Source organism: Phodopus roborovskii, unplaced genomic scaffold (genome assembly GCF_943737965.1).
Source record: "Phodopus roborovskii unplaced genomic scaffold, PHOROB, whole genome shotgun sequence".
In the NCBI taxonomy this organism is placed as follows: Eukaryota; Metazoa; Chordata; class Mammalia; order Rodentia; family Cricetidae; genus Phodopus; species Phodopus roborovskii.
In genome coordinates this window covers 24,570,139-24,595,684 of record NW_026126469.1, presented here as the reverse complement: position 1 = coordinate 24,595,684, position 25,546 = coordinate 24,570,139, and the positions used below count along the sequence as shown (strand labels likewise).

Here is a 25,546-nt window from a genome sequence, read left to right as displayed (position 1 = left end):
AATTAAGACTATTTGATTAGCATAAATTATTCTTGAGGGGGGTGCAAAATAATAAATAGATACAAAACTGCACAGGTAGGGAACGAGCCTGAATTTGCAAACAGTTGGAATAGGGGTGAATAGAATCAAATTGCATTATAAGGAATTCTGAAGGAAATGATAAAGAAAATGAAAAGTTCACAAAAAACAACAACAGCCACCATAACAACAGATAAACAAACATCACCAACAAAAGAAAAGCAGAGGGGAAGCAATGAAACCAATCTAAATGAAAGGGGGATTATAAAGGAAGGGGGCTAGACTTTTGAGTTTTGGCACACTAGTGCGAGGGAATGGCCAACACTGTGGACACAGAGTGTGGCATAGGGTAGAGGCCTGTAGATGAAGACAATGACAGAGAAGCCCTCCTTGATTGAGGCAGATACAAAGACACATGTATACACAGAGATTAGAGTAATATTCAGGGACCGGCAGGAGAAAGTTGCAATCAGCAAGGGTATTTCTGCTTGAATGCCTTGTAGGGTGTTATTACTGAATTAAATCTAATGAGAGAGAGAAAGGAGGCAGATCATAGGACAGAGAGAGAATTATAGTGTGGGTCTCTGAAAATTATAGGAGGTGTGTACCTTGGCAGCATTAGAAAATAGAAATATGTAGTCCTTTCTCCTTTCCTTTTTGCAATGCGTGGATATGACTTGTGGATATATCTTTCTAAACTGCAGAATTCCAGGAAGATCATCTCTGAAACAAGTTCTCAGAATCCTCATTTGTAATATGGCTACAGCTCTTCATGTTAGTTGAACATGATGTTGGACTAACTCTTTACAGGTTGAAAACAAATCACAAGTATGGCCAAAGGCTATTTTAAAACTTAAGAAATAGGTTTCTTGGCATCGATTTTCATGCCATCAGCCTTGCCCTGACCTAAGAGTATAATGTGGAAGTGTGGTGACGAGGCTTACAGTATTTTTTAATCTGTCCACAAAAGTAGATTAGGCAGTTTTTGGAATGGGAAAAAATGATTAGATTACGGATTATAGTCTGTTTTCTCTTTTATTCTTTCCTTTTATAAAAATAATAATATATTGTTATTATTATTATTATTATTATTATTATTATTATTAGCTATTCATTCTGGCTGGCATTTAAAATAAACTTATCATAGTTATTTACTGTTTCTGTCTTTGCAATGCAAGCTGATGTCATTAAATGTGATGTAGCCTATTTAGCCCAATTAGCTAGACCTGCTAATGGGTCAGCTGTGTTTTTAACAAACATTCTCAGAGACACACAAGCACAGCTGACATAGACATGCAAAGGTACATACCTTTGTTAAATAAGACTTTTGGGTCTGTGTAAAGACACACTCCCTAAGAGACTGCTACGCCAAGGTTTTCTGTTTCTGTTCCTCTTTGCAGCGCTGCCCTTGACGTTCAGAGTTCTGCCTGGCCAAGTTCACAGGCCACAGCAGTTCAGGAATTAATTTCCATAATTATCTCTTTAACTTTCTCATTATAAAAGACACCGTCTCTGGATGGCAAGAAGCCAACCTGCTGACCCCAACAGGACAGTGCTCCATGTGAGATGCCAAGACTGGATTGTGATTCCTCTGTGTCTTTTCAAACCACAGGAGATACTTACAAACATACCGCCTTTGCTGAAAACCTTCCTGTCAATAACAAACAGTGGCTCTTTCACAGAAGTTTTCTAGTCATTGAACAAGGTGTGGACTTTAAGTGAGAGAGAATTCATATCCTAGTTATAAATATCCTGGGAAAGCAATATTTGAAAGTTCATTGATTTCTTCAAACACTTGTTTACTAGTGCTATTGATGCTTCTGAAGATTTGATGCCATTGAAAGTTTAGAAGTCGTGGTAATTCTTCATAAACAGTGTACTTGTTTATAAATAATGAATGCTGAAAGGCATGAGGTGGGACTGGGATTGGAATGTCAAAAATCAATACAAAAAATGAACAAAAAAATAATAAATGCTCATTTGCTGGTGTTCCATACAGTCCAAGTCAACATCTGAAAGAAAACCTTTAGATCATGAACACACAGCCATGTAATACAGTGTTGACATGCATCTATCTATCTGTCTCTGGTTCACCTTTGGTCTTGTGAGATGGAAAAGCAAGTTACAACCCTTTACTATAATACCAGTATGTAATCATTTATAGTGGTAACATTAAATTTTAGGCTTTATCTATATTGTCTCTTCCATGCACCCAATTATGACAGCAAATTCATAAAGTTACTCATAGTGTCAATCAACTTTCTACACATGATCATATTAAGGATAGAAAGTAATTCATTGACCAAGGTGACAAAGATTATAGTCTCAACATTTATGCTAAGTTACAAGCCATCAATACTTTGGAAGAACAGAACCACTTAATGTACCTATTTTGAAAGCATGCTTATTTTTGAGAATACTCAATTATGAGTGAAGGTACAAATAACTGAGGATAGTACTTTATATAAAGAAAATGATGAAGAAAGATATGAAAGGAGAAAATCTTTTTAATGTCGAAAATAGGAAGTACATCTTCTTGAGCAAACTGAGGTTTGCTCCACCAGGTTTCAAAAACAAACTTGATAAAAGAAAGAACAGGACAATGACCTTGCTGAGAAATTTGGACATGGTAAAGAGGCAACTAAAGAGCCATTATTTGTCTGTTATCTGTTTATTTTTTAACTTACATGCTCAAATTTATAAGTATATACATTTAGGTGCCATATTTTAAAGAATCACAGTTATGTCAGTCTATGAGGAATTTGAAGTTAGTGAAGTAATATCATGCTGTGATGTACATGACATTATTTGATAGCTCCTCAAATGAGCGTGGATAACACATATCCAAGTGAAAAGTGACCCAAATGGCTTCAGAAAGGAGCTAATATTTGTTTCATGTCACAGAAGACAATTGGAGGTATGTTGGGAGGCTGGTATTTAAGACTGTGGATTACTGGCTTGTAGTGGACAAAACCTGTGGGAACAAAGGTTGACCAGGCACTGACGTTACAATTCAGAAATTAAGTGATTAGGGCCCCTGTAGAGTTATGACTGTGAAGATGAATTTTAAAGGAGGAGATCAGTAACATTTAGGAACTGATTAGATTTAGAGGTCAAAGAGAAAGAGCAATTGAATAAATTTACAGTGATGAGACTGGGGCATGAGAGGATCCTAGTGAAATTATGAATAATTAGGAAATGGGACAGGAAAGGTGGTCCTACTCCCTAGTGCTCCAGTCCCTGTTTCTCTCCACACCCAGAAAAGAGCTCCTGGAGATTGAAAGCCACAGCATGATTTTAGAGTTAATGATTCCCTCCTGGATACAATTCATGGGCAAGGGGATAAAGCCAAGCGTGAAGGAGACCATGAGCTGGCCCCTACTGGGCACTCAATTGATTCCTTTCTGTTGAGTTGAACAGAGAGGTGTGAAAGGCAAGGGCATCATGATGACAATCTAGAGGAAACTCTGTGACACAGCACCGTGTGGTACTGAGGGCAGGGACGATTGACATCTGAGACCTTTGATATGCAGTCCAAGCTTTCCTAGTAATTGGGAAATTTAGGACAAGTGACTTCACATTTTTACTCACCCAATGTTCTTATGTATAAATTGAGAGTGTAATATATTTATCATTGGGGGCAGCATTGCAATAACTTGGTGAAACAGTAAAATACTTCAATAACTTCTCTAGACCATTCATTTCATCTGGTGAACAGTAGGCATTCTAACACTCTTATCATTACTGATTGAGGGGCACACTGGAGGAGTCTTAACAAAGGAAAAGTGAGAGCTAAATACTGGATCCTGGATATGATGTAACAAAATCCATTTCAATGAAAAAGTGGGAATGGAAGAAGCATGGGGCTGGAGAAATGTCTTAGCAGCTAAGAAGAGTATTTGCTACTCTTGCATAGGATCAGAGCTCAGTTTCCAGCCCCCCATACCAGGTGGCTCACAACCTCTTAAAAGTTCAGCTCTGTGGTATGTGACATTTTCTTCTGACCTCTGTGAGCATGCACCCCTACCCCCCACACAAATTAATAATAAAAATGCAATATTTCTAAAAATAGAAGCACAGTTTCTAGGATCAAGGAGGAGGGAGATGAGACATGCTTTTAAAGGCATGGTAAACTTCAGAAATACACAGAAGGTCTAATCATCTACACAGATAAAAAGTATTTAAATAAAATTAATAGTGTTCTTTGCAAATAGCCACTAGAGGAGACACTAATGCTGCTGTTGCTGATACTACCAGTAAAAATGATGATACCATGATCCTGACTGTGTTTTCAAGCAAATGATAGCTCATCACAAAGGGAATCTTATGGGAAGGAGATGGTAATGATTAGGGGTATCCTATGGACACTCCTTTTTCAATATCTCATCTGACTCCAGAGAAAGATATTCTGTACATAATAATTGAAAGTTTAAAAGTCCATTGTTAATTTGTTTCAGTTACATGAATAAATGATAAAGCAAAAAATTTAAGATCAATTAATAGAAAATGGGCAATAGCATTCCTGTATGATAATGCTACAAATCCAGCACATTTTCAGCTATATTATATTTTAAATAGTAGTAAGAAAACTCACATAAGTAATGTGCATTCCATATGGTTTTGTACCAGGGGTTATGGTAGCTAAATCCTCAGTTAGTAGTCTCTCTCTTTTCATGTACTCCAAATGCTGTTTACTATTTCCCCCTTTTTTCCTGTTAAGAAAATCTAAGTGACCTGAAAGCAACTGCAGTAGGTACAATAGAAAAGAGAACAACAGTTAGAAAATGTGCATTTGTGTTCCACATTCCCAGGGTTTTCAAAGTAATAAAAACCAATTAGGTAAAGAACAGTGCAATCTTACCACTACTAATAGAGGTTTTAATAATAGATAGGATTCTTTCTTCAGAGCAGGAGCTAGAAGTAGTTGCAAAAGTATCCATTGCAGTACATTCTGCTGACCAATGCTCAATGCCACATCTTAGATTAATACAGTAGTCTGTCAACCTAAGCTCTTCATCCAGAACCAGGATCAGATTTAGAGAATGACCATAGGAACCATGTATTGGTGATAATGACCAGAGAAAACACAAATATCCTCCTTAGGGTAAGTTATAATCCACTTCAGAAGGACTCTAGGGAGGTCCATTGCTGAATAATGCAAAGCTGCAGTGCGATTTTCATTCTCAGCATATAAAACTTATTTCCCATCTAATGGGGTATAAGTATCAACCAAATATCAACATAGATTTCTTTGTTTCACTATCTCACCCCATTTCCTACCCAGATAAATTGTTGGCTTAATACCTCTCTGCTTAAACCACAATGTACATGAAGCCCGTTGTCATAGAAACCACCATTAAAATAATTCATCAGTTTTATTTAATTCATCATTCCTTCCTGTTTTTAAAACTGTCAAAAGGGGACTCTTTAAAGGGTAAGAAATAGTAATGGCGTGGGGAGCATGTTTCTATGTGAGATGCACATGTTCAGATAAAGTCCCTCTGTGAGTCCCCCACATGCAAATTAGCAATAGCTCCACCCTTTTCAAGTTTTAGTTTTGTTCTTCTACACTATTCTTTTAAGCATAATCATTTAGGTTTATGAAAGAAATTTCCTGAGGGTGTGTGGTTATAGTGCAAATTTTGTATGATATGATCAAGCTTGTGAATAATACATTCATCTGTGAATAAACTCCCTCCGGCATGTCCTCATGGCTGAGCCTCTGTAAATGAAGCATTTTTGACTGTAATTTATTTAAGGACGTGGGAATATAAATATACGTGGGTAGAGAGTCTAGGAAAGACTTGAAACCACAGTGACACCATTTCCTCTTCAGGATCCAGTGTTGTTCTCAAATGCTGTTTAGGGAAAGCAGCTACTGGTTGGCATGAGATTGAGTTATAACAGCATTTCAGAGTGAGGAGTAAATTGAATAGACCCTGCAAATATGCTAGTCTAGGTAAGGCAATCAATTGGCAAAGTGAGAGGTGATAGACAAGACAGTTCATTTCCAGGTCCTCCTTTTTGCCTTTGGGAGTAAAGACAGTGCATCTTATCCCTTTCTTTCTCCCATACAAAAACTGAACTCTTATATGAGTTTTTTTTTCCAAGAGTCCTTTAGTTATCTAGTTTATTTTACATTGCTTTAAAAAATTCCATTTATAGAAAAGTCTTCTGTAACGTCTTAAGATGTGATAGACTGTTCATTAGATATTATTAGGTAGTCCCAATTGTTCTGGGACATTTAGGTTAGAATCTAGAGAGGTCTGAATACTTCTGACACTTGACTGATCTAACTGGTAGGAGAGTAAGGAAAGATAAGAGTCTTCCTAGTCTAAAGCTTCCAAATGTGTCTGATTAGAAGTGTAGTAGAATATTCACTAGAATGAAGTTCTAAAGACTATACTGACAGACAGATTCAATAGCACTCTCCACATATGTATAGTAAGAACTCTGCACAAATTTTGTACTCAGATTTATTTAATAAAGAGACAAAGGGATGGATGGACAATTGCCTTTGTGATTAAGGGAGAGAAAACCCAATAGTTGGAAATCTCTTATTTCCATCAGATCAAAATGAGTTACTTGTTAAAATACTCTGGAACAGTATAAATGAAATGATGGTTATAGAGCCCACAATCCCCCATCTATGTCTTATGCAGGCAGACAGGCATAGTCATACTCTCTTCAGGTTCTTACAGAGATGTCAGTCACCTGTGGATTCCCCAGGAAGAAAGTGAAGTCCATGCTTGATGCTAATGATTATATACTTCTTAGAATGTCCCAACAGAGCAAGCAAGGTCAAGAGCACTAGAGAGGCTGGAACAAGAGGAAGCTGAGTTGTAAGAAGCCTTCTGGTAAGGTTGCCCTTGTGTAGGCACACTCAGCAGCTAGAGCTATCCATCATCCATTTTCACAACTACATCTAACTTTTCTCTTCTTTAACTTCCTTCTTCCAACCTCACATCTCTCTGCCCTTCAAACAGTAAATCATAGTTTTGCCTATCTTAACTGCCAGGATTTATTCATAGTGCTTGAACTGGCTTTTTTTCAACCCATTCTCTTTGGAGGGATACCCTGATCAGTCTACATATAGAAGGAAAGACCTTGGCCCTGCCTCAAAGTGATGTACCAGATTTCCTTGTCTCCTTGTGGGAAGCCTTACCCTTTCTGAGTATTGGAGGTGGGGGAAAGGTGGGGATACCATGATGAGGGGAGAGAGTGGGAACTGGGATTTGTATGCAAAATGATAAAAATTGTTTTAAAATAACAAAAGATAAAAAATATTATTTACTGTCCAGTTATACATAAAAAAGAGAAAACTAGATTTGTATGTAGTTGTCTGTGCCTGTGAGTTTGTAGGCATGCATACGTCAAAATTTCCAAAAGTAAATATACAAAAAAATATATTTTGAAGCCATTGAAAAAAAAGGTAAACACTGTATGTTATTAATTATCTAAGGCTTTAGCATTAACATCTTTCCTTCACTACCACAGTATCCTCTAATCCTCTATTCTTAACAGTTTATCCTAAATATGATCATTCTTCTGAATAATTGTACACATTTAATATTAAAGGTAAGATGCATAGAGGTAAGTCTCAGTCTCATATACTTTTTAAAAATATAGGCTCAGCATTTGGAAGTCAAGAAGGTAATTTGATGGAATGAATCAATAATTTTAAATTAATTACTTTGTGTATTAGTGTACATATGTATAATGTTTCTGAGAAAATTATGGATATCTTATTTGGGAATTGGGAAGACATAACTGCTTGAAAACATCAATCAAATTAACTCTGAACAAAAATCCACTGTCCTGGATAGGCTCCAGATTTTAAGGCTTAAAATTTATCTTCTGTTTTCCCCACACAGCTTGACACAAATCCCCTATTCCAAGTCCCTGAACTTGCCCTATCAGGAAATACAGTGCATTTTCTGCTCTGTGGATTTCATAGTCATGGTAGCTTGGGAAAAACAGCTTCCATGATTAATCTTAAAACAGTATCACTATTATATGGAGAGCCTTTTGCTATGTTGACTGCAGAAAGCAAACATTCCCAAGGGGTTATTCCATGCTAACTTAGAATTTTATCTGTGAAACAGTACGATAGATCAGATTGAATCTTATGCAATCTGTAACATACCAGAGATATGTGAATCAAGTCAAGTATACACAACCAATTTTACTGAAGAGAGGAAAAGCATTAACCAACCACCTTCTATCAGACACAATACTAATCATTTAATAACTATTATTTCATTAAGAAGACCTTATAATGACTATGAATATTATATAGTCAAATTCTTCCAATGTGTTCAGTAACTTCCAGAGACGTTTAAGTAGTGCAGTTATTACCTATCCCCCCCCACAAAAGCCTTCCAATCTATTGAGCCATATATGGAATGGAGATAGGAAACTTTACAGACAAGTATGGTCTTAATAATAAGTGCATTTATAAGGGAAGGCACTAAGAGAAGAAGCTACTGTAGCATTATTACTTTCATCATTGTGCTCTACATCAGCCTCTTTCTCATGTTAGTATGGAATGCTAGGTACCAAACTCCACCTCTCCATACTACTCATAAGATCAAACCTAAAGGCACAAATGGCAATCAGACTATTATATTGCTCAGAATTATTGAGATGTGCACAGATGAGAGTCAGCAATGGCAAGAGCTAAATACAGAGTTTGAACCTTGTCTAGAGTTTAAATTTTTGCATGGTATCCCTATATAATCTTGAATTACCAATTTATGTGATTTTTATTATATATGTGTGTATATGTATATATGGAGAGAGAGAGAGAGAGTCTAGGCACTTTATAAAATATAGTATGTAGACAGAAAAAGAAAAGTGTACTTTTAGTTAGCTAAATAGAAAATAATTAGAAAATGAGAATCCATACATAATACAAAGTTTGAACCATCTCTTCTGTTTCCAAGGTTTAGTATGCAAAGACTACTTTTCAATTATAACAAAGTACTGGACTACTGACACCTCAGTGGTGGAGGGTTCCCAAGATAGACGTTGTTTGTAGAAGGCACTGTCCATATTATGGAACATGAATGCTAAAGAGCCTTGGTCAGTAGCCTTCAGAACTCACCTGAATCAAAGTGTTCACTGCACAAAATTCATCAACTATAAACAATAGTTATATTTGTGTTTCATAATATCTTTAGTGAAAGCAACCAAACTCACAAATAGTTTCAATAGGTGGAAAGAATAATTGACAAGAAAGAATTTCTTTCTTCTCAAGAAAACTGAGGCCATTATATGGCCTTCCTATACTTGAGTATTTAGAAAAGAACACAGGACTATTGTTCAGCTATACTTTAACATTAACTCTGTTGCTATCATTGAAAATAAATAAAGAGGAGGGACACTTGAGAGGCAAAATGGCAAACATTCTCCATTACATGCTAGCAAACCAATGCAGGTATTTATGAAAGATAATAACTAAAACATATGGAATCTTGAAATTCTCAGGCAAGTGGATAGCACTTGAAGAAAACATCCTGAATGAGGTAATCCAGTCACAAAAAGAGGAATATGGTATGTACTCGCTCATATATGGACTTTAAACCTAGTGCAAAGGATCACTAGCCTATAATTCATACCACCAGAGGAACTAGGATACAAGGTGTATTCTAAGAGATTCATATAAAGTCCCTCACAGAACTGGGAAGGGGCAAGTCCCCCAAGGCACAGGGGAAGTTGAGGGGGCAGTGTGATTGGAGAGAGAAGTAGGAGAAGGAGAAGTGGAGGAGAGGAAAGCATGTACAACTAGGAAGATTGAGTCAGGGTAGGAATAGAAGACAGGAGGGAGAGAGAGAGAGAGAGAGAGAGAGAGAGAGAGAGAGAGAGAGAGAGAGAGAAGATGGAGCCATTATTGGTTTGAAGAAAAAATTGAACCTAAAGGAAGGTCTAGAAACCTACAAGACAGCAGCCAACTAACAATTTGAGGAACCTTAGAAAGGCTACCATAAATGCCCTTCCCAGATAGTGAGATCTAACTTATCCATGGAGCCCTCATCTAATAACTGTTGGAAACAGAAGCAAACACCCATACCTAAATACTGAGTCGAACTTGAACCCAGATGCAGACAGAGAGGACAAGACCAGGTTGCAGAAACACATAGAGATAGCTGACCTGAACAAGGAGGAGCTAACAGGCCCCCCAGACTGATATCTGGGAAGCCAGCATAGGACTGACTCAGGCTCCCCTGAATATGGGTCTCAGCCAGAAGAACTGAGCAGTCTAAGGGACCTCAGGCAGTGGAACAAGGATGTATCCCTGGTGCACAAAAGGACATTGTGAACACAATCCCCACGGAGGGAAGTCCTAGTCCCTACAGATCTACATGAACCCACCTGGATGGCATTGCCCTACATGTGGAATTGGGGTGGGGGGATGGGAGGGGAAGGTGGTCAGGGTGCATGTGAGGGGGCAGAGAGGGTAAGAGGGAGGGAGGGAAGGAGGGAAAGGGAACTGGGATGGACGTGTAAAATAATAAAATTAAATTAAAAAAAATAACCATCTTACACTTTTCAAGCACTACACTAAGGATTTTCTAATTAATTCAAATAACTCTCATAAATTATGAGACAGAATTCTAATTCCAATATTAGGTGGAGCCTGAAAAGTCAGAAAAGTTAAGAGAACGATCCAAGCTCACACAGTATGTGGTAGACATGAGTTCTGGCTTAGCATGTCTGTAATGATCTTGACTTGCATCTAACAGAACTGCCCCCCGAAGAATCCTACTCCTCTTGCTCTATGTGTTTCAATGGGGTACTGAAAAGATGTAGCTATTGTAGGTGTATGTGGAGCTTTAAAACTAGACTCTCTGTGTCAGCAGTGTTCCTGGAGTCTTTGAGAGCACCTTGAGTTAAAACGGGTACAGTCATCCCTAGACAATGTTATGTTAGACTCTGTCATTTAATCTCCTCTTGCTGATGCAAAGCCTGTGCATAACTCTTTCTGTGATACTTCATAGACCTCTATTTCTCCCAGTAAGTGCCCAGAAATGTGCACTCTGTACAATTGTGTCAGCATGGCTCTTTCATCATAGCATCTTCATGCCAGTTCTTACAAATTAGAATTAGGCTCTTCCCGAATAGGGCAGGACTAGGTTGTTAGACTCAGGGAGTCTACCTCTGCTGCATTTGGATTTTGAAGATCTTTTATTTGTCCCTGTGTCAAAGAGGTGGTCTCCACCCTATATCTACCACTGGGAAGTGATAGGACCTTTAAAATTTGGGGACTAGATTGAAGTCATTAAGTCATAGGGGTTGAGGGAGCATGCTACGAAAGAGAGTTTTAAGACTAGTTTCTGTTATTTTCCTTTGTCTAGTCTGTGAAGTGGACAGTTCACTTCATCAACAGTTAACATGTACGTACTGCCTCATACTGGAAATATGAAACCAATAATCCCATCTGATCATAGACTGGCATCTCCAGATTGTGATCCAAAATGAGATTTTACTTGTTATAATTTATTATCTCAGATATTTCTTACAGAATTAGAAAGCTGATTAATATAGCTGTCACATCGATGCTCCTTCTCAATCATCATTTACTGTGTCTTCTCTTATGTCACCCTAAACTAGACCCTAGAGAAGACCCACTGACATATCAGATGGGGGGGGCACTGTTCTTCATGTTGGTATGATGTATTGCAAATTCGAGTTGTGAGATCTGATGACCTAAGCTTGAATTTATTATTCCATCTCCATGACATTGCCAAGATTCTAAGAAATTCAAGTATTAAACTAAAATAAGCCTGATACATATAGCATGCTTGTGTTGTGAAGGCTCAACAAGTATATCTATATGAGTACATGCCATCAACAATCTTTAACTGACTTAACTATAAACTATTTCATTGATCATATGGAAGTGTTATTTTAAATACATATTTCTTATCAGGATTTATTCTGGTATAAAACAAACCTTTTCATCCTTTCCCTTTTAGCTGAACCACAAGTTCAAGTGACTCTGAAAACTCTGAAGTGTATTTTTATGATCTCTGTCTTCACACTGTGAGATGCAGGGCCTGTTTCAGGATGGTTGAAACAATACTGCTGTTGACCTCTGAACCTGGTTTCATATGCTATTATGGATGTGCTGTTAGAGAGTCTAGCACTTGCAATTTTGTTCAATCAACTGTTTAGAAAGTTGTTCAAGTCAGGCTTTGCTTGTCTGTATTCCTGGTAGCATTAATGATCACTCATTTCAAGTGTCAACCCATTGGAGGGAAAATTTAGAAGAAACTTCCCTGCAATTTGAGCTCTAGCTTTAAAAATTAAAAATATGTGGCTTCCTGTCTTGACCATGAGTGGCTTTACAAAAAAAAAAAAAAAAAAAAAAAAAAAAAAAAGGACTGACAAGAATAAGCTTCAAGATTAAGGCAGTTATCCCTCCATGGGGGATATGTTCGCAAAGTCCTTTTGTGCACCAGGGATACCTCCTGGCTCCACTGTCTGAGGTCCCTTAGACTGCTCAGTCCTTCTGGCTGAGACCCATATTCAGGGGGCCTGAGTCAGTCTCATGTTGGCTTCCCAGCTATCAGTCTAGTGGCCATTAGCTCCTCCTTGTTCAGGTAAGCTGTCTCTATGTGCTTCTGCCACATGGTCTTGTCCTCTCCATCTGCTTCTGGGTTCTAGTTTGACTCAGTGTTTATGTATGGGTGTTTGCTCCTATTTTCAACAGGCATTAGTTGAGGGCTCCATGGAGAAGTTAGTTGTTGATCTCACTCTCCGGGATGACCACAACTGGATGGCATTCCCCTACATATGGAATTGGGGTGGGGGGATGGGAGGGGAGGGTGATTAGGGTGCATGTGAGAGGGCAGAGAGGATAAAAGGGAGGGAGGGAGGGCTGGGGGGAGGGAGAGAGGGAGAGGGAACTGGGATCGACATGTAAAACAATAAATTAAATTAAAAAAATGCTTTGACTCCAAAATTTAAGTTGAAGGACAAGTTACTGGGGAAAAGGATTTCTATTTTTGTTTCCACAGAAAATGAAAAGATGTGGATTCCTTCCAGACTAATGTGGTTTGATCACGCCAGACCGCCTGAAACAGAGTACAAGCTAATCCTACATTCAAAACAGCTGGACAAAACAGCCCTACAGACTACAGCCAGGATATCTGAATCTTCTTCGAATCCCCCAAGACAGCGCCCCTTACCAGCAGGAAGTAGTTTGGAAAGAACAACGCCCAAATTCCCAAATATTGTGTATAAATGTTTGTTTTCATTTAATTGGACTTTGTTATATAAAATTAAATAAAATAAAATAGAAAAAGAATAAGCTTCAAGAATCTTTATAAGTCAAATAGTTTGGTAATTATATTTCACTACACATTTTCTATTTTTAAGGACAATGTCATCAAGATCACAATTCAGTGTATAGTTTAAAATGTTAAAAAAAAAAAAAAGGCAAAAATTAAGCCCCATAGCAGCTATTAGGGAAAAGAAGTGATGCATTGGGATGGTTTCTATTGTGCCTTTTCTTTCATATGTGTCTTGTGATATATTGTTCTTCTATTCTTCTAATGAGGAGACTAATACTTTACCATCACCGGAATTTATACTAAGAACCGGTTTGTGCTCAGTCACTGGAATAATAAATCATCCTTTTCATATATAAACATGATTTAAATATTTTGTTGTTTACTTTGCTGCACATTTCTTTAAATTTCTTTTCAATCTGAGGACTTATTGACACAGTCTCATTAAGCATATAGGTGGCAATTAGAAGCATCAAGATGCTGAGGCTCTGAACAGTTTATACTCTTGCTCACAATGCTTTTAAGTGATTTCAGACTTATTTACCTAGTGGAAAATTCCAAATTCTGTCAAATTTTTAACTTCATATATTCCAATTGGGACCATGTGTTATGTATTTATAGGGGAAATTTAAGAAGAGATGCTGCTACTTTAATTCATATTAGAGAAATTAATATGAAAAATGTTTGTCATTTGCACACATGTAGAATCCTCCTTCAAGTGAGTAGTCACTGCTCTTCATACATAAGTATTTTTACTTTTTTATTTTCTTGAGATAGGATCTAGCTCTGTAGTCCAGTGTGGTCTAGAAGTCATAGCAATCGTACAGCTTCTTTGTCCTTTGTGCTGGTGTGAGCTATATATAGTTGTATACAACTATCTTTAAAGGTCATCTGACATGCCATGGGTATCACCAGGCTATAAACTTTCAAGAATTGTCCATGTGGGTTTCTAAAGATGAAAAGTGGTTGTCACTCAAACCGAAGAGTAGATAGCAATATAAAGCAAAATATTAAAATTACACTGAACTTACAGAACGAACTAAAAGACAAGTTACACAAATTTTCTAACTCCCATTTCCTTATTGTTTTAATAAAAATATAACATAAGAGAAAAGCCTACCCTGAGGCTTGGCATTCAGTGAGCCCTCAAGAAACAGTAGCTGTTCCTAGCCTGTCTCCTAAGATATTCCTATCACTAATCCACTGTGACCCTTGTTGTTGTTGTTATTATTATAATCATCATCACTATGTGTAGCCTTTCTTTTTCACAGTATTTCTCTATATCTCAAGTATCAGGTTATCATTTATAGTTCAGAGACAATGCTCTCACATGTGCATAACGACAATTTTTAAGCAAATACTTAGCAGTGGTAAGACTGCAGATCTCTATGCTGCAACAGCTCTTCTTTAACTGGGAGACTGAAAGAAGTTGCTTGAAGAGCAATCTGTACCATGGAATTATACATAGCAATTTATTTTCCGTCATTTAACAAAATGCTTCAGAAATAAATCCTTCAACCTGTCAAGATCCTGAGCATAGAGCTGGAAAAAAATTTCAGTGCCTCTCTTGGTATTGAGTCTTCTAGGGCTGTCAGGGTGTATGGAAAAGATGGACCTAATAGAGATGGTTCTCTGGGGTCATTTTCCTACACCCAGTACCTCATTTAGCTTGGATTAACAGAAAAAGGGTTAAAGATTCTTTTGGAATACTAACCTTTGAATCTTGTTTTACAACTAAATGGGTCTCATGTAGGGGAAAAAATACTTCCAGTGATGCAAAATGAATCAGTCATAGATATGAACTGTGGGACATTGTATTCATAGTGAATCTTTGTTGTCCACTAAGACACTGTGGAGAAGGTATACCTTGCAGTAAGTGTTGTTACTACAATGCTGTAAGTGAAAATGATACTGAAATATTTTTAGGAGATAAGGATATTAATGGCATGAATTATAGTAGTGTTTCCACAGTGTCACAGTGTATATTGTTCTTTGTTCTCATTAAGTTGTATACACCAAAATTTTTAAGCTTTGTGTATACATATTGCACCTCAATAATTTGGTTAACAAAACTAGAACAAGGGAATAAACTTAAAATTAATTCTGCAAAATCAGGTAATTAAAAAAAAAGAGATTATGTAATAAGCCCACCGTATCTTATGTTCCTCTTTACCTTTTCACTTACAGCTTCTAATCCCAACTTCTTCCTTTAAGGAAGAATAAATTCTGTTTTTGAAGAAAAACTCTGGACCGTGTTTCCAGTAGACAGAGTTGTTAATGCACTCCCGTCTACGGACTTCTTTCTCCTATACACTCTTTGGTGCTTTTTCCCTACTTGGTACCCACTCCTCATCTAATTTTGTCCTGTAGGACTCCCTTCTTTCAAACTCTTCTTTCTCCTAAAGATGAACTCGGAAAGAGCTTTAAACAATGTGTAGAACTCATTTCTCTCACAGAATCTAGATTCAATATGCTATTCAGATATAGTGGGGAAAATAAAGGAAGAAGTGGATGAGAGGGCATGGATGAGATGGGAAAACAGGCAGAAAGATAGAGGAGGAATGGGGGGAAAGAAGATCAAAGGGGAGACACATACAGGGAAGAGAAAAGAGAAGGAGACAAAGAGACATAAATTAAAAGAGAAAGAGTAGCAGAAAAATGTTGGAGGGTGAAAAGAAGTATATCCTATTTGGTGAACCATAGGAGGAGACCTTAAATCTAGGAATAAAGAGCCAGTGAAGGTAGGAACTAAAGGGGCTAATTTTTGGGAATGATTAGGAGTGTGCTAGAAGAATAGTATGACATGTGAATGTGTAATGCCACATTAGAAATTGGCAAATAGATAGTAGTAGGATTTGGGTTTTTAATGGGGTTTGATATCAGAGAAGGATAATGTTGTTTGCTTGCTTGGATTTTGTTTTTTATAATGGCTTTATTATTACACAGAAGTCTAAATATCTGAAAGCCAACCTATCACCAATCTAGCCCCTTATAACCACAGATCTACAGACTTCAAGAGCTGAGATGAATCTCTAAGGGACAAGAAGAAAACAGGTTAAAATCATGGCAACTAGGGGCATACTACTGAGGCCAAATTCACATCTCACCTTGATCAAAATAATAATTCCATGTGACTTAATTATAATAGTATTAAAAGAAAAAATACTATGTGTTGTGTTGATCTGTTCTGATATATAACTATATAGAGTTGTATAACACATCTATAGAACTATATAACACATCTCTACCATAGCTTCAGAGATGCTGAGGGAGAAGACTACAAATTCAAGGTCAGGCTGGGCTGCACAGGGAGAGCCCATTTCTAGTGGGTAACTATGAAAAGTTATTTCCCCAGTGCCTGAGATATGATAGATACCTATATAAAATATGCATATGGTACAAGCTATTATTAGAGGAAAGCAGCTTATTTGCATGTTTATAGAGGGACTTAATAATTTCCCTTCCATTCTCAGAGCAAATAAAAAAGTCCTTATTTTCCTTATGCTAAAGAGTCCTTTTAAAGCTTAATGTCTGCTCTGGTGTCCCAAGAATCAACCTCTTTCAGACTTTTAAGTCACACACAAGCTTTTGTGTACACAGAAGAATTTCAGAAATTATAAGCATGGAATATTACAACTGCCAATAATGGAGCCACAGGTCAATGTAGACAGGTGTAGAATCTGGAAATCATGAAGGGACAATGACTTGATAATTCTCTATCAGTGGTATACTGTAACCAATGCCCAGTGGCTCATAAACCCCAAGTTAGAGTTTATGAATAGCTTAGAAACTCTTACTGAATTAACTGAAATTTTCAAATAGACGCTCAGATATAAACAGATACACAAACTTGAAATAATCCCCAGAAATAACAGTATCACTTCTAATTTAATTATTTTCCTTCAATTAGTCCTTAAAACATACTTGGCAAATGATAATAGGCACCATTGCTTCCAGAAAAGCTTTGTATTTAATCTTCATAACAACCCAATGAGATGAGTCCCATAGTTGTCATCCCCTTTCCTATGAAAAATTGAAGCCTACGGGTGCTCAATTATAAACCTAAACCCATATACACCAAGTGAAGAACTAAAATAATGCTCAGAGTCTCTTTCTTCTCAGAGTCCATGTTTTAAAAAATGATCTCAGTCCTTGTCCATAATATCTAGTATGATATCCTGATGATCTATTGTGCTCTCTCTCTCTCTTTCTCTCTTTCTCTCTCTTTCTCTCTCTCTGTGTGTGTGAGAGAGAGAGACAGACAGACAGAGAGATAGAGAGACATAGAGAAAAAGAGACAGAGAGAGATTGTAGTAGAACCCAGGACCACATACATACTAGGTAAGAGCCGTACCCAGCTATTACTTAGTTCATGCCTAAAAGATCCTTTATTTTATGTTTTTCTCCTATGGATAACTTTTGTTCTAAGTTACGTTCTACGTGCAACAAATGTATCCATGTTTAATTACGCCTTATGCTGCTTGTTGTATCTCTCTGTCTCACTTTATGAGAAATAAGCAGACAAAATTAAATGCCTATCATTTCCAGATAGATATTTAGAAGGCATTATCATTTCTTTTCTTTTTAAGTTTTAAAATCATCTTAACTTGGGATATTAAAACTAAACACTGGTCTTCCTTCCAAAGGATGATGGATTTCCATGGGGGAATTAAAGAAATAATTTTCTGTGTATCATTTTAAAGAGGGTAAGGGAAAATTTGGAAAGATAAGGCCTCAGGCTAATGGAAGATAATTGACATTTTCTTTTAGGAGTTGTTAATTAAAACAACATTAAATATTCCCCTACAATCTTTTGTCAGTCAACAGGATAGACCATTGGAACTGCCACTGAGGGGCCCATCAAAACCTATAACATTCTCCCAGAGTAGCTAATTACAGACATTTTAAAAGGTTTCCAGTGCACTCAACAACATCTTTCAGAGAATGCACTTTTATAAAACATTCAAATGTTAACAACCTGCCATAGAGAAGATGCCGTGGAGAAACTTTCATTCAATATCACAGAGCAATGTCCAGTCATTATTTGACATAGGGCAAACTCTGTTATTAAAAGGCTTATTTAAAAAGATCCTATTATTTATATGAAAATAATATTTAAGAAACAAGCATCACCAAACAATGGAGTGGAGAAATGTAATTAACAAATTATGCCAGGAATACAGGTTAGCATTTTATTCAGAAGAGAAGATATATGTGTGCCATGAACTAAACTTTTTTTAAGGTAAAAATGCCACCAATACATTTGGAAGCATGGGTAAGGCTGAGTTTTCCCACAGACCCCTGCACAGCTTCTATAACCTCCTAGGAAATAAAGGAAGGAGTCAGCCATCTTTTTTTTGTCTATACAACTTCATTTTGAGCTAAGAAAAAAGGAAGTAGAAAATGGAAGACAGCGTTAAGGATGTGCAACATAGGAAAATCTGTCAATGTAACACACCATATAAACAAACCAAAAGACAAAATGCACATGACCATCTCCTTAGGTGCCAGAAAAGCCTTTGGCAAAATTCAGCATCTCTTCATGATGAAAAGTACAAGGGACATACCATAACATAATAATGACAATTAGTAGGAAACCTGTAGACAACATCAAATTAAATGGAGAGTAATTCAAAGCAGTTCCAATAAATCAGGAACAAGACAAGTTTGACTGTTCTCTTCATATTTATTCAATATAGCACTTTAAGTTACAGTTACAATAATAGAACAACAAAAGGAGATCAAGGAGATACAAACTGTAAAGAACAAACTCAAAGCATAAGTATTTGCAAATGATATGATAATATATATAAGATATTCCAAAAATTCTACAATTGAACTCCTTCAGAGATATAGCTGCATACAAGATTAACTAAAAAAAAAAAAAAAAAAAATCAGTAGCCTTCTTCTATGTGTTGACAAATAGGTTGAGAAAGAAATAAGGAAACAACAACCTTCACAATAGAAACAAACTATATAAAATATCTTGAGATAACTCTAACCTAGCAAGTGACAGACTTGTTTGACGAAGTCTTAGAAGAGATAAATTGAAGGAGATATCAGAAGATTAAAAGATCTCCCGTGTTCATGGTTCAGTAGAATTAACAGTAAAAAATGTCCATTCTACCAAAAGCAATCTAGAGATTGAATGCAAGTCCCTTCATGATTCCAATACAATTCTTTACAAATATTGAAAAGAAAATGCTGCATTTCATATGGAAAAACAAAAACAGCTAAAAACAATGCTGACCAATAACAGAACTTCTGAAGGCACCACCATCCCTTATTTGAAGCTGTTCTGTATAGCCATAATAATGAAAACCATATGGTATTAGCATAAAAACAGACAGGTGGATCAATGGAATTGCATCACAGACCTAGATGTTAAATAAATATATATATATATATATATATATATATATATATATATATATATAGTAAAACAGTTGGGGCTAGAAGAAGACAATGAAAACAAAATCTTTTATAAACCTGGTAGCGCGCACATATTCATATAAACAACAGCTAATGAATAATTTGAAAGCGAGCTAGGAGGAGTATATGGAGAAGCTAGAGGCAGCAAAGAAAGGGGGCATTTAATGTAATTATATCATAATATCAAAATAAGAATAATTATTAAAATAAAAATGGTAATTGTTTAATTATCTCATTTTTAAATTTATATTACCATGTCAATTTTAGGAACAGAAAAAAAAACTTCAAAATACATTATCTAATTGTCTTCATGCAGACCTGTAGGTTTACCAGAATGGTATTTCTTATTTGCATACACCATCCTTTGAGCTATCCCAAACAAACTAGGTGGCATCCTAGCCCTAATCCTTTCTATCCTAATTCTAGCTGTATTTCCACTTCTCCACACATCAAAACAATAAAGCTGAAATATATGCTTCTTAGAGCTAATAAGTAGCATAGGAGTTAAAATGTTTCTATGGTGCTCTGCTTATGAAACAGCAAATTATCCTTGGGTGGGGAAATCATCAGCCTTACATCTTCTGACTGTTTTTCACCATGCAATTTAAAGGACATTGTTTCATATTTGGAATAAGGTACCTAACTCAAGATAATCATATCTATTGAGTATATGACATCCACTAAGATAAACTTTTTATAATATCCATAGCTACTTTCATTTTCTAAAGGAGTTAACTGAGGCATAAAGAGGCTAAAAGTATCCTCTCAGGCTCATACTTGTAAGGATCAAAATGGGAATCATGCAATTTACATGCACAGGTGAAGCTACCAAAAGTACCCTACTCTTGCCTCTGATGTCATATTTGAAGTTAGATGGTGAAGACTATCTGGAAGTCTAGAATTTCACTACTTATGATTTGTTAGATATTTTATGTTGTAACAGTGTATGTGTTTATGGGATCAAAGTGAGTTGTGCATTCAGAGTCTGCATTGTACCAACCTAACCACAGCTAATCAAGGAGTCCTAATGCTGATATAGTCAGCTTGCATGTGTGACAGAGGCTATGATGAATGGATTATGAGTAGATTACAGAAGATAGGCAGTCCCTGACTTAGTGGAGCTTACATTTTCTCTGCTATAAGGGGGCAGAAATAAGGAATTTTTCATGGAAACACATGTTCAATTTACATGTGTATTTGCCTCTACAACCAATAGTTCTGGTATTTAGGATAGCATGGATATACCAAACACACTATCATATAATGTGACAACCCATTTACTAAGACTAGAAGTGTCAGCATAGTCATAATCTACTGACATGTTAATTGCTGATGGACATTGGCTGGCTCATAGAAATTCACCTTGTCACCCATACAAATGTCATTTGTTATAGCTCTCACATTTGCATACAGACAAGGAAGTCTTCTAGACCATACTGTGTAACCCCTTTTAGAGTGATTAATAAATATTCATGATTCCAGTGATGCTGTCAATGATGACAGATTTTATATGTTAGTAATAGTATTATAAAGATAAGTATGTTACACTTATAAGACAAAAATCATTCTAATATCTTCTAATATCAGTTCCAATATCTCAGAAGCATTTCATACTTTTAGTTATGTCTTTTTTTTTTCAGTACTTGTAGATCTGGGAAATATGGAGTCATGAACCAGAAAATATTTGAAGCCAATTATATTGAAAATATCTACATATTATTCATAATTTTATTATACCCAATAGTTCTATATAAGCACTTTGAATTATTTTACTTCTGGGCACAAATAGATTCTATTTAAATTTGATTTTCTTTACATATTCTGCATAAAGGTTCTGAGTTTGAATCTCTTTGTAGTTATATTATTTTCACTACTCTCACAGTTCATACTCATATTTATTAAGTGCCTACTATGTGTCAAGTACGAATCTGGGCTATGGGCTCCTAACAGGAAAGAAAATACCAATTCCACAGATTTTTAATTTTCTAGGAAACACAAGTTGCATAATATATGTATAAATGATATAAAAAGTTGAGATTTGTGTGACAAACAAGTGTTGTGATAAAATTTAACAAGATAAAGCGACTTTGAGAAATGAAAACAAAACAAGACCTTAGGGAAAATAATGGGCACATAGTATAAGAAAAGAAAAGAGGGGTGTAGTTTTAGCATTTTAGATAGAACAAAGGACATGCCCAAAACTGTTGAAAATGGAATGTTACATTATTAGCATTAGGTAAGCAGGTGATTGAGTGAATTTCCCATGCTGCTTCAGGTCTTGGTCCATGTTAATTGACTTTTCTTTTCTTTTTTTTTTTTTTTTTTTTTTTTTGTTGTTGTTGTTGGAGAATATGTGTTTATTTGTTTGACTTTTCAAACAAATGCATGATGGGCTTGTGGAATTTCTCTCCTTTTTTTTTTTTTTTTTGATTTTTATTTATTTATTTATTATTTTACATGTCGATCCCAGTTCCCTCTCCCTCCCTCCCTCCTCCCTTCCTCCCTCTTATCTTCTCTGCCCCCTCACATGCACCCTGACCACCGTCCCCTCCCATCCCCCTACCCCAATTCCATACATAAGGCAATGTCATCCAGGTGGGGTCATGTAAATATGTCAAGTCATTTGAAGTAGGGATTAGGATTTCTCTCCTGTCTCTAGGTTAAGGCCGCATCATTGACTTTTCACACACAGTCTAGCCAGGGCCTTTTCAAAGAGGAGAAACTCTAGAATAGCCATGCTTTGCTCCACTCTCTATGTTGTCTTTCCCTTTTCCTCCTACCTTGGCATTCTCCTCTCACAATGGGGGGTGGACCATCTCTTTACATATGTACTTAGGACACTTTTAGTAATTGGGCTGCATTAAAAATCTCACTTTGGCTGAGCCAACAACCAGACAACACGCATGGGACTGACCTAGGCCCTCTGCATATATGTGACAGTTAGCTTACTCTTCTTCTGAGATTCCCAACAGTGAATGCAGGGACTAACTCTGACTCTTTTGCAGGCTATTAGGACCCTATTGACTTGTCCCCAGTCTTAATACAAGGTGAGATGCTTAGTCTTACTGCAACTTGATATGCCATGTTCTGTCATTATCCATAGGAGGCCTGGACTTTCCTGCATAGAAATAGAGGAGTGGGGTAGGGGATGAGGCAAGAGGGAGGTTGAGGGTAGAGGCTTGGTGGAGAGGAGAGAGAAAATAAAATAAAATAAAATAAAGATAGTAAAACCAGGCAGTGGTAGTGCACACCTTTAATCCCAGCACTTGGAAGGCAGAGGCAGGTAGATCTCTCTGAGTTTGAAGCCTGCCTGTTCTACAGAGTAAGTCTAAGTCCCAGGACAGCCAGAGCTGTTACACAGAGAAACCCTGTGTTGGGGGAAAACAATAACAGCAAAAGAAAGAAAGGAAGGAAGGAAGGAAAAGAAAAAAAGAAAAAAGAAAGAAAGAAAGAAAGAAAGGAAGAAAGGAAGGAAGGAAGGAAGGAGAATCTCATTTTGTATTGTGGACTAAGGAGATTATGCCTCCTAGAAATGTCTCAAGCTATACCCATGAATCTTACCAGCATGACTGTCAATTTTTGTAATGGTTACTTACACCTTTGCATTCACATATGTGAATGTAATGGTTACTTACACCTTTGCATTCACATATGAGAAACGAGTAAAAAGACTAGATGGGTAAAGGGACCCAGTGAAGATCGGCAATCAAATAGTTTAGACACTGGAAGAGTGTCAGAAAAGAATAGTTGGGCAAAGATTTTGTTTTTTCATCCCTGACAAAGGACTGAGGAAATATGGGAGATTTCAAGACCCATGTGGTGTAGAAGAAGGGCTGTCTCTATTGTCCTTTCTGAACTAGGGTCTATGATGGTGATGGGTGGGAGGAAGCTGTTACTTTGCCTGGAATGTTCTGCTTCTGATGAACTAAAAAATGCCAAGCAAATGCAGCAAGCATTTGAATAATTCAGAAAGGCACAAGCTACAGAGAAACGGCTATTTTTCCACAGTTCAGTTAGTTTCATGCAATTCCTCAAATTTGTTTAAAGATAGGAAATATGCTGAGAATGTCAATTTTGTAAGCTCTAATTGGAAAAACAAATCAATCAGTTGGGTTTCTACACTTGGTGTTCTGGTGCCTCTGAGGACCCTGCACGCTCATCCACCTCATTCCAGGTAGTTGTTGCACTTTAAATATCAGTGTTTATAAGAAAATAAAATAGATGTGCCATTTAAAACAGAAGGGGTGATTTAAGTAGAATTAATAAACTCCGCATTATGTGTTTCCTGCTCTTTGAACAATTAAGTCAACAACCCAACAATTTGAAGTAAGGCATTGCAGTGGGTAAAAGGTTCTCTGAGACCCCTGCTGATGACAGAGGAGAATTGCATCGAGGTTCGTTACAGGGAACCAAGTATGTGATGCCCATGACCCTGACCACTGCTAATATATGCACTGCTGAGATCAAGAAGGTGAACATTCAAGCACAACTTTGGGATCCTGTATAGTACTTGTAAATAGTTCCAGGTAGATTGTGATAACAAGAATATTTACTGTCTTACAGAACGATAAGTTATTCTGATGAAGAATGGGCTGCATTTGCTAACTTCATCTTATAAACACATTCCATTAATCATGTTATTGGTGACATATCTGCTGCTAGATATTATTCAATATTCTAGGAATAGAATCATATCAGTTAAGTACTCTGCTTTTAAAATTTGCATTTTACAGGGGAGACTCAATAAATATTTTATAAGATGGATTCTTAGAGCGACAAGTAAAACCAATTGCTAAACGGAGAGAGGATAGAGTGATGAGGAAATAACTATGATCAGCCATAGCTTCAATGAAGGTGTCTGAACCTTACCTGAATTCTCATATTTAAAATAACTGACTCCAAAGACTTCATAGATATGGGGCAGCTGAAGGAAAGATACAGGAGGGGAAAAGATGATGAGAGAATAGAGAAGATCACACAAAATGGAGAATAAGATTGGTTTGGCATGTGCCAGGTATACATTCTGTGTTCTCTTCTGATAAAAGCATCTAGACACGAGAAAAACTATATCAGTTTATGGAACCAGATAATTAGTGGGACCAGTCTTTAGATAACCTTTAAGAACCTCTTGCTGAAGTGTCTGTCAAAAGGATTCCTTGAGAAATCAACACCGATCTAGATTACCAATGGTCTAAGTAAGCACTGTAGCCATTCCTCTGATCTAAAGGCTCCTACTGCTAATGCAGGTCTCCCTTTAGCTGTGAGTCATTCAGATACAGTGAGTATAAAAGCTACAAAGAGTGTATAGGTATCCAGAGGTGAATTAAAGTAAACTAGTGATAAATGTGTCACTTAAATGGTCTTTGTAAACCAAAAACTTAACCAATGGCTGAAGTTAATAGGGATAAATAGATGCGGAAACACTGTGCTTGAAGTAAAACACAGAAGACACTACAGATCCCTAAGTCATGTGAAAGAAGTACTAAAACATAAGGGCACCAACTGCTTCTAAATACTCATGATTAACAACTAATTCCTTTACTCCAAAATGCCCAAACACAGATTACTAAGAAATGGCTTTTACTTAGAGCTATTTTATAATTGATTAAATAAAGCTATACATACATCAGCATACCCACAGATATGTTAGCATTTCCCAAATGCTAGCCCAGGATGAAAAAGAAATTCAACCCTGAAATACTTTCTTAAAAGTAAGATTTTTTTTTTTTCAATGTAAAGTTTTCCATGTTTTGTTGGGATTAATCTATTCCTATATTTTAATAATGAAAGTCCACTTTCAT

At 36.6% G+C, this 25,546-nt stretch overlaps 1 protein-coding gene across 3 annotated transcripts in view; it reads right to left on the bottom strand.

Annotated features, from left to right (window-relative positions):
• The window catches only part of Lsamp (limbic system associated membrane protein), a 2,056,906-nt gene that overhangs the window by 1,764,935 nt on the left and 266,425 nt on the right, over nucleotides 1-25,546 (bottom strand). The window lies entirely within an intron of this gene.